This window comes from Ochotona curzoniae, unplaced genomic scaffold (genome assembly GCF_017591425.1).
Source record: "Ochotona curzoniae isolate NIBS_2020 unplaced genomic scaffold, NIBS_Ocur_1.0 scaffold_4505, whole genome shotgun sequence".
Lineage (NCBI taxonomy): Eukaryota > Metazoa > Chordata > Mammalia > Lagomorpha > Ochotonidae > Ochotona > Ochotona curzoniae.
In genome coordinates this window covers 33,161,804-33,167,803 of record NW_024467118.1, presented here as the reverse complement: position 1 = coordinate 33,167,803, position 6,000 = coordinate 33,161,804, and positions in this window count along the sequence as shown.

Genomic DNA, 6,000 nt, shown 5'->3' with positions numbered 1-6,000 from the left:
AAATAAATCTTTAGAAGAGCAAACTAAATCCAAATAAAGGGAAAACAATGATAAGAATATGAATTAATGAGCAGAAAGCACACACACAATAGAAAAAGTTAACAAAGCTACAAGTTGGTTCCTTGAAGAAATATTTTGTTGTAGCAGTTCCATGGGCGTAGCTATACGCAGCAAAATATATTTGTACATTGAGGTATATAGTACTTTATAAAAACTTGGCATCATTATAATTTTTTTTAAAACTGTATTTTTTTAATTTGAGAGGTAATGAGACAAAGCAAGCCTCTATATAATGCAGCATCACTCTTCAAATGCTTGCAATGGCTGGTCAGGGGTTGGGAATTCAATCCAGGTCTCCTACTTGGGTAGTAGGGATCCTTGTACGTAAGTCATCCCGGCTGCCTCCTGGGGTCTGCAGTAACAGGAAGCTGGAGTCAGGAGCTAGAGCCAGGAATTGAAGCAAGGTTCTTTGATGTGGAGTGTGAGCATCCTTGGTGACACCTTAACCACTAGGCCAAACCCTTACTGTGACTGAATTTTAAATTCACTCCCCTTTATCCACAGATGCCGTGAGGGTGCCGTTTTTCTCAAGCTTGCCCCTACAAATGGTCTCTATATTGCCTGAATTGTACCGCGCATCTTATAACATTCTACAGCTTTCACTTTCTCCACAGGATGAGCTGCTTGAAACCTGTGACAAAGCTTCTCCAAGTTTGCCCAGGCACTTCCTGGGACATAGGATATTTCATGCTAAAACTGGGACAGTGCCAGGCAAACTGGATTGAGTGGCACCTTTTCTGGGATCTTGAGCCAGTTATCTCTGAAACTCCACTCCGATTTAGCACCCTATCAGGTGGACGGTAAATGTTCGGTAGATATTTGCTGAAAGTTAGACTATACCTACTTTGGAGTCACCAGCATTGAGGCACTGCCCAAGGTGCCAACCTCTTCCCACCAGGCTGGGTGCTCTGGAAGGCAGAGAAACAACTTATGTCAAGCCCCAGGTAAGTGTTATGGACTATCCAAGACCTGTTGGCGCCCCACTCCCCTCCACGAAGCCCCCTCCCTGTGCCTGGCCACACCTCCCAGTGCCCTGCCCCAGCCCCAGCAGCGCCTGGGATTTCAGCTGACCTTGGGGACAGTTTGTTGGGCAAGTGCCTCTAAGTAAACAAAAAACAGCCTTGGAACTCGCCAGGACCTGGCTTGTTTCTGCTGCAGGTCCCGGGGTAGAAAAATAACCAGTGGGGAGGGAAGAGAGAGCCTAGGAGGGGTGACCCTGTCTCCCTCCACCTTGGGCCTCTGTCCTCCCAGGCTTGTCCCTCAGGGCCTCTTTTGTCAGAACCCAGTTCCCAGAGGGGGTGACTGCGACTGGAGAGGAAGGCGGTGGCTTTAAACAATACCTCTGTGTCTGGCAGAGGGGAGCCGCACGCTTGACCTGATTAGGCTCAGAGAGTCTGGGGAGAGGAGGGACGCCTTGGGAAACTGTTTTCCATCCCCACCCAAGGCTCTCTTCTTCCTTGTGGCTCTGCCAAGGCTTCTTGTCGGGTAGCAGAGGCCATTCTGTCTCCTTCCCTCAGGGTCGTGATGGCCTCTATGCCCTGACCCTGGACCTGCCCATTCCCCTCTTCTGCTTTGTCTCTGCTTCCCACAAACTCTGCTCTTTTAGAGTGTTTTTCGTATTTGCAGCTCTCCCTTCTCATGCCCTACCAGGCCTGCCACAGGCCCAGGAGTCCAGCTGGCACCCACATGAAAGCTCTTCCTGTCAAGAACCTACATGGAACCAAGATCCTCCCGGCTGCCCACGCCCGCGGTCCTGGCCCAGGGTCCTTGAACACAGGGGCTGTGTGGAAACTTGGCCATGAGGCTCCAAGGGGAAAAACAGCCCTGAGGCACGCAGGCAGCGTACTTCTAGGGAGGAAGGAGCCATGCCCAGGAACTTCAGAACGTGACTCTTTACCACAGCACCAGTGCCTCACAGGGGCTGCTGGGAGTGTGGGAAGAGTGCTGAGGCAGAGCATTCAGCTTGTTAGTGCAGGTGGAGGGAAGGCAAGGATGTGGCAATCTCCAAGGCATTGGCAGAAACAGGGAAAGCTGAGAAGTCAGAGGGGAGGCCACAGGGATGGGAGGCGGTGGCTGGGTGGGCTCAGAATGTACCAGGGTCTGATTTTCAAGTGATGGTGAAAGATGCCAGGCTGGAGCCTCCTGGAGAGAAAAATCTGATCTCTCAAGGGCAGTGGGCACTTACCCAGGGGGCACAACAAGGCCCTTTCCCAGAAAGCAGGTGTAACAGGAAAACTGAGTCCAAAGTAGAGGAAAATTTGTTCAAGGTCATACAGCTCATTGGAGGTGGAGTTTAAACTGCAGCCCCAGGATTCCTGACTTTAGAAAGATCTCCTAGGAGATTTTAAATGATTTTAAATGATTTATTCTTACACAGAAATCCATGAAAACCTACATCAAAATATCAACATGACAAAGGCTAACTTCCATGGTGTTTTGTTTCTGTGTCTTTTTTTTTTTTTTTAAACTCAGTCAGGAGTATCTATGCAAAAAAGTACATAGAGAACAGCTTTGGTTAGTCCATCTACTATATAGGGGGTATTTGGCAGAAGGAGGGGCTATCCTTTAACAATGACTAAGTAAAATGGTGGATAGGACTAGCTTCAGGCAAGAAACACAAAGAGGATGGGCAAGGTACCAGAGGGGAGGGGGAAGGAGAAAAAGAAAGGGAACCATTGGACATTAGCAAGACACAAGCAGAGGGCCCGGTGCGATGGCACAGTGGTTAAGGTCCTCACCTTGCATGCGCCGGGATCCAATATGGGTGCTGGTTCTAATCCCGGCATCCCTGCTTCCCATCCAGCTCCCTGCCTGTGGCCCGGGAAAGCAGTCGAGGATGGCCCAAAGCTTTGGGACCCTGCACCCGCGTTGCAGTCACTTGGGGAGTAAATCATCGGACGGAAGATCTTCCTATCTGTCTCTCCTCTCTGTATATCTGCCTTTCCAATAAAAATAAAATAAATCTTTAGAAAAAAAAGACTCAAGCAGAGAGGACAGGAAGTCAGAGGTAGGGACAGGTGAAGACCATGGGGGCTGCAGGTTCTCTCCATGGACATAGGCTCAGGGTAACTGCATAAAGACAGGGTCAGCACCCCTGGCCTTCCCTCAACTTAAGGTTGCAGACTGGGCTGGACTGGGCTGCCTGAAAGAGTTGTGATTCCAGTTCATAAAAGCCCTGGCAAAGCCTCAGACTGGGGTTTGTTTCCTATTGTCTTGCTTCTGGAACACACACACACACACACACACACACACACACACACACACACACACACACACACATTCTTTTTGAGCAGCACCCTACATCCGGTTTGGAAACTGTAGCTCTCCTTGTCCACCTCCTGCAGGAGGGTGAACCGGAGCTGGGAAGGGTGCCCCTGCTGCCAGCGCCCCACCGGCTGACCACACCATCCTTGGTGACATCATGTTTTTGGAGTGGATGTTTGCTTCCAATGTTGCAAAATAAGCTTGCCTGCCAGCCCCAACATCTCCCTTGAGGGTTACATCCTAAGAATGCAGCCAAAACGGAACTCACGCCCGCTGCTCACCAAGGGAGCGGCCGCTGAGGACACCAATTAGTGAGGTCCTGCCACTCCCTGCCCTTGTATCCCACAGACTCTTTGGGGCTTAGGTTTCTCCAGGTGCCAAGGACTAAGAAAATGAATGTTTCAAGTGGGGTAGAGGAGGGAAGAAATTGGGAGGAGTGGACTGGTCTAATCAGCCTAGTGGGCACAGAAGGGTGACATGACTCACCTCACTCCAAGGTTGGCTTCTTTTATTCATGGGCATTGCAGAGCCTTGGCAGAGCCAGGCAGGATCAGCTGGTGATCTACACTGATGGGAAAGTCACCCCTGAGGGACTTGGGGAATTTAACACTACTGCACCAGGGGGGCCAACATCAACATCTCTGAGTCCCAGGCCAGGAACTAGGAAAGCATACCCAGCTGGGAAGATGGCTTCTCAGCTTAGCAGCTCCAGGGGCTTCAGTGTAGATCCTGGCTGGATCATCCCAAGGAATCTACGTGGCCTCCTCAAACCTTACTGTCCGCCTCTGAATGTGGGAATCACTTACACATTCATTTTCCCAGCAATATTTATGGGATGCCTACTATGTGCCAGGCCCTGGGGATTTCACAGCAAGCAAACTGTTGTCCTTGTTATCCCTGCTCTGAAGAAGCTTATGATAAGTGCATAGACAATTCCAAAGTGGAATGAGAATCATGACCCTAGGGATAACAAGGGGGACTTAAAAATACTTGTGGAAACCTGCACAGGAAAATGGAAATGCATTTTTCAAGAACTTTCTAAAGTTTGTGGAATACAGAAACACAGACTAGTCTTGGAGGCCAGGAAAGCCTTTCTAAAAGAAATGGCATCCAGGCTGAGACTGGCACGACAGGTAGGACTTCTTGAAAAGAAAAGGAGCCCGGCTTAATGAAGGAATGGAAATTGCTTATCACAGCTGGAGATGGTTGATGGGAGACAGGGCTTGCTGGGCTTAGGCAGGAGGGGAGGCTGAGGGGGGAGGTGGAGGCCATGTGTGTACATGCCATACTTAAGGTCATGCTTATTACAGAGAGAAGAGGAGAGAGAATCTCCCATCACTGGTTCACTCCCCAAATGGCCAGAGCTGAGTCAGTGTGAACCCAGGAGCTTCGTGTTCTCCCACATGAGTATTGGGGCCCACGGCCTTGAGCCATCCTCTGCTTCCCAAACCACAGCCAGTGAGCTGCACCAAAGTAGAGCAGCCAGGACATGTGCTAGAGCCCATAATGGATGCCAGCACCTCAGGCAGAGGATTAGCCTGTGAGCCACCATGGCAACACCTTGAGTTTAGGTTTAATCCAATGTTTAAACTTGAACGGAGGTTTTCAAGCAGGCGGATGAGCCAATTAGATGTGTGTTATGGAGGAGGGAATCACATGAGAGAGGAACCACCATTGAAGGGAGGCTGTTGACTGAACAAGCCAGAGGCAATGCAGGTCTGCACTGTGGAAGGCAGCAAAGAAAGCAGGTAAATGTGAGAGGGGTGGTAAGGGAGAAGCAACCAAGGGGATAGAGCTGTTGTAGAAGAGGAGGTTTCAAAACAGTGGGAGGAGGATGTCTTCGGTCTTATAGGAGCAGATGTGGGCCCCACACAGTGGCTCAGCAGCTAAATCTCACCTTGCATCTGCCGGGATCCCGTATGGGCACCAGTTCATGTCCCAGCTGTTCCATTTCCCAACCAGCTCCCTGCTTATAGCCAGGGAAAGCAGTTAAGGACGGCCCAAAGCCTTGGGACCCTGCACCTGTGTGGGAGACACAGACGAAGCTCCTGGCTCCTGATTTTGAATTGACTCAGCTCCAGCTGTTGTGTCCGCTTCAGGGGTGAGTCAGTGAACAGATCTTTGTCTCTTCTCTCTGTAAATCTGCTTTACCGATAAAAAATAAACAAATCTTAAAAAAAAAAAAAAAGAAAAAAGAGCAGGCGTGTACAAATTGAAAATAAAACCTCTGAGGGGCCAGCACCATGACTCAACAGACCAATCCTCCACCGTGTGGCATCAGCATCCCTAATGAGCACCGGTTCATGTCCTGGCTGCTCAACTTCCCATCCAGCTCCCTGTTTGTGGCCCGGGAAAGCAATAGAGGTTGGCCCAAAGTTTGAGACCCTGCACCCACATGGGAGCCCCCTATTGAGCCACTGTGCAAGCCCCAAGGAAAGGTTTCTGGTCTGTCCCCAAGAGCTGCGCTGACTTGGACCAGAGAGGAGGATTAACTTACAAAATCAGGGAGAGGAAGGACTGGAATGCAGGAATTGGCACTCTGCCCACAGCACTGTGACCTGTGTTCTCCTCTAGAGGTTCCAGCCGTGTGTCTCTTTGGATGGTGGTGCAGAGATTCGATGTTGGGGCAGGGAACATGACCCAGGAAGTTCGAGTCCCACAGAATCAGTTCAGGCT